The 4,934-nt window shown below is 34.8% G+C and overlaps 1 pseudogene; it reads left to right on the top strand.

Annotated features, from left to right (window-relative positions):
- The first annotated feature begins 3,408 nt into the window (after window positions 1-3,408).
- LOC145273745 (U2 spliceosomal RNA) lies at window positions 3,409-3,547 on the top strand (annotated as a pseudogene).
- The last annotated feature ends 1,387 nt before the right edge of the window (window positions 3,548-4,934 follow it).

The following is a 4,934-nucleotide window of genomic DNA, read 5'->3' as shown; positions in this document are numbered from 1 at the left end:
GTCCTTAAACTCCAAAACTAAAACATTACCAACATACCAAGCACTCCCCTCCCACCTTTCCCCCTTGTTCCCTTCCTCTTTTTCCGCTCTTCTCGCACCCCTCCCCCGACATCATTCACTCTTCCATCCCATCATAACGAACATTTCTGAAAAAGTCTGAGGAAGCTACAGACGGACAAAAAAAAAACGGCCGGGTAGCGGAAACAATAATTTGATTTAACAGAAAGATACGGTAATAATAAAAATAAAACGTATATATATATATATATATATATATATATATATATATATATATGGTAATCATAACATATAAATAAGTAACACAATGTTTTTCATTTAAATAGCTCAATAGTACAATACTAGAGTTATAAATATTTCTTAAAGTATCACGTTACAAGAGACAGACACTGATACAGTTACTCATTTTACAAAATTGTTGGTCTTTTTAGTAACAACATGCGTACAGTTTTTTTTTTTTTGCTCTAATATTATATATAATCATATAATAGTTCATTTATTATAGTTTTGCACAACAAGGCATCTCCTCAGCACAAAGCAAAATTATAATAAATGCAATATATATATATATATATCCATTTATCTAGTGTTTCCTTTTCAGATTAAATATGTTTTTAACTCATTTCAATGTGTTTTTTAATATATTTTATTAACTGTTTTGCTCATATATATATATATATATATATATATATAATATATATATATATATATATATACTCATACTACTAGTAAACATGTATAACTTACAAAAATACTGACCAGTATTGCATTAAATATAACATTAATATTCACGGCTCATTTAACATAATAGTTAGAATGTTTGCTAATGGGTCAGTGGAGCGGAGTTCAATGTTTGGTGGAATCATACTAAAGATTATCCCAAAATGGTGTTTTGATGCCTCCCTCATTTATTTGTTTGAATTTAATCTCTTGGCATGCTAGGGGTGTAATATCGGGATTAAAGTACTACAATTACTTCTACTTGTAGATCTGAAAATATTAGAAAGAATTACATTAAATTTGGCATGAAAAGCCTTGGGATGCTAGATGTAATAAAAGTAAAAATATCAATTTACTAGCAGGGGTGCCCGGCGTTGCTCGGGTGTTTGGAGGTGTATGCTGTGCAAAAAAAGCAAAAAAACAAAAAAAAAATGGTTAATTTTTAAAAACTTTGACCCCTATTATGACCCCTTAAAATTTATAGTTTCGGGCTCAAATCACGTTATTAAGTTAGATCCAGGTTCAAGGAACCGATATCTAAAATTTCAAGTGTCTAGACCCAAAATTGTCGGAGGAGTTTGGTAGAGTTCTAAAAGGGTCAAATCGTTGAAATTTGGCCCCTTAACAGCCAAATTTCTGGCTGACACCCGTCACATCGATTTTCCCAAATCTCAGTACCCGGTATTTCAAATTTCGAGTCTATAGACTAAAAATTGACAGAGTTATTGCGTAGGGAAATGTACACAGACAGACAGACACACAGACAGACACGTTCACTTTTATAGATATATAGATTATGTTTTGCTAGCTATGACTAGATCAGGTTGCACACTGGGCCTTACTACTTCCGTATTGGCTCATGAAAAATAGGAAGTGTGTATCTTGTTTTTGACATCATCACTAGAAGATTGATTTATCTATCCTTTATCTGTCTGAAATATGAGAGGGAGGCTAACAGCTTCTACACCTTGCCTATGAGTGACTTGGAATCATACATGTCAGAGGCGTTCATCTCCCTGAGTATTATACATATGCTCATCCCTAGTTATAATACCTAAATAAAGTATTAATTACCACCTACAAAAAAAAAAAGTTCTGCCTCCCCACAAGAATAGAGTTAGACACAAGGTTTGTTTTCAATGTGGAGGAAATCCAGCTCTTCAAAAAGAGGCACTCTAGGCAGGAACAAAAATTAAAATTGTCTCAGTCTAGAAGAATTTCTCCTTCACTGACCGAGAACAGAAAAGGTGTAGTATCAGAACAGATACTACACTTTGTTTCTAGTAAGTCACTCTGTGATGCATTAAATTAAATGTTATTCATGAAATTAAATTATTATTTTTTAGCAATCTGGTTGCATTTTTCTAATATGTATGATGAACCAACATATACCACACTGCCCTTCCAAAGGAGATAATACCTGGGATGAAGGTCTGTTGACAACAAAATAGATAGTATACTATCTATACCCCAAAGAAAAACGAGGAGGTAATATCTGGGAAAATGGCATCATGACTACAGGGCAGGTACTACACAACTCCTAAGCTTTCTCCTTAAATAACTCAAATTCTATTCAATCTACATCATTAACGATTACTAAACTACCATCTTATATTCATTAACACATCCTCGAGTGATCTTTGGGCCTTGACAAATGCTGAATCCCTTGTAAAAAAAAAAAAACCTCAACAAGGAGAAGGTAATTTCTGAGAAAATAATCGCCAGTCAGATACTACATAACAGAAAGTAATGCCTGAAGGATGGTATTATGGCAATAGAACAGATACTATATTTCCTCCTAAAAAACAATGGCGGTAATGCCTGGGAGAATGACATTATAACAACACAACAGATACTAGATTACCTCACTGAATTTAGCACTTATAAATCGTACATTATTCTGAAATAGTAAACTGAATTACGAATTAAAGGATAGCACAATAGTAATAGGTTGGCAATAAAGTTTTTACCGATTTTTACATCTACATTTTTAGTCGCGTGCAAGCGACTCTATAAGTCACTCGGTCGGTCGGTCTGTCCGTAACACTTTTGTGCTTGGCCTTTTTGGTTAAGATCAAAGGTCTGTTGTTAATAGATGCTGTTCTTAGCTTTTTAAGCTTTTCTTAGCCTTTTGGCCAAGATCAAAGTGTAGTATCTTTTCCGGCAGATACTGCAAGCAAAAACCATATGTGGGGAAAACCCCACATATAAGACCTTGGTCAATATAGGGGCAACTCTTTATATCAATTGTCACTATCCAGCTCCCCTACTCCCCGGGGAGTTGGTCCCCATTTCCCCTTCACTCCTCACATTAAAAATCGGCCTTGTGCCTAATTTGCTCGGTGGGGGAGCAAATAAATACCAACCCCACATATAAGACCTTGGTCAATGTAGGGGCAACCCTCCATACCAATTGTCACTATCCAGCTCCCCTACTCCTTGGGGAGTTGGTCCCCATTTCCCCTTCACTCCTCACATTAATTGGCATTGTGCATAATTTGCTCGGTGGGGGAGCAAATAAATACCAACCGCAAATATAAGACCTTGGTCAATGTAGGGGGGCACCCTTCATACCAATTGTCACTATCCAGTTGGTCCTCATTTCCCCTTTACTCCTCACATTAAAAATCGGCCTTGTGCCTAATTTGCTCGGTGGGGGAGCAAATAAATACCGCTTTTCTTGGCCTTTTGGTCAAGATCAAAGTGTAGTATCTGTTCTTACTACATGCTGTACTTATGTTCGTAACTTTGTGATATAAAGTGGGGGATCACTTTTCTGTATTAATTTAATGTAAAATGATCACCCACTTTACAACCAACTAGTCTCAAAGCCATTCAAGTCATTCTCCAGATCATTCAAGTTGTTTTTGAAGGATTCCAGTTATTTTTTAAGCATTCAAGTCATTCTTAGGGTCATTCAATTCATCCTTAAGTTCATTAAAGTCATTCTAAGTCATTTACTTTTTATTTAAGTCATTTCAGCCCATTTTTCGGTCATTTTAGTTTATCTTTAAGAATTTCATGTCAATCCTACATTCTCGCATTTATTCATTACATGAGAGTACGCGACTAATGGCTATCGGCCTTGTTTTAAAGTAAAATAAGAAAAAACAACTATGTGTTGTGCACATTTTTCTCAAATTTATAATCTGAAAATAAATAAATTGAAATAACTTAAATCAAAATAAATAAAATAGAGAAAATAAATTTTCAAAACACAATATATTCAAAAACGACAAGAACTTACTTGCTAACGCAATGCAATTATTAGAAGTAATAGTAATAGTTTAGGTACCAGACAAATACCAAATGCTGAACTGAGCATAAAAAGTAGACAGATACCAAATCTCCATTATTGATAGAAGTAATCGTCTAACTATAACTTCAAACAGACAACAAGTATCCATTAGTTATAGATTTATTAAAGTCTATATTTGAGTTTGAGCCCAGTTTGCCTATGTAATAGTATATGATCGTTCATAACGATACCATCATCCTAGGTATTACCACCTCCTTTGTAATTAATCACTCACCTATGTTGCTTGCAAAACAAATATCTTTCTAAGCTATACTACAACTTGAAAGTTAAGATTTTTTCTGGTTCTAAAAATGAAAAATATTCTGTGGTCAAAATTGATGGCACAGGTTGGTGAATGAAATCATCAAAGCATTGCATAACTCTACTCAAATTTATCATCATTTCAAATTTCTCTTGGATGGTCCTAACTCTGTAAGCCAGGTGGTTATACTTGCCAACTAAGACTGAAACACAGCATTATTTTCTACTAGGAGGGAGGGGTCCGGCCTTACCGGGTCGTAAAATATGCTTAAAGATATTTTAATTCACTTATTTTATTTTAAAGTCACTAAGTTGAACATTATTTTGAAGGACAATGCAATCAAGGTCTACTCAAAGATAAGACTCATGCATTCCCTTGTCCACACTAAGTTTTTTTGAATGCTTGCGAGACATAGACCCTTACAGCATAATTAGAGAAGAGGATTCAGGCTTCAGAAATGAAATGCTTCAAAAGCATGAATAAGGCGAGCCATTGGTTATTATGAAGATCTTCTCACAACAATCAGGAGACACAAACTAAAATAGTTCGGGCCACGTAACAAGAGGAGAGAGACTTGCCAAGACAGTGCTCCATGGAACAGTCAGAGGAGGAAGAAAGTGAGGAAGTCAGAAAAAG

Source organism: Euprymna scolopes, unplaced genomic scaffold (genome assembly GCF_053919585.1).
Source record: "Euprymna scolopes isolate OS-2025 unplaced genomic scaffold, ASM5391958v1 sca151, whole genome shotgun sequence".
NCBI lineage: Eukaryota > Metazoa > Mollusca > Cephalopoda > Sepiida > Sepiolidae > Euprymna > Euprymna scolopes.
The sequence above is the reverse complement of the archived record's forward strand: the minus strand, read 5'-3'. Positions and strand labels throughout refer to the sequence as shown.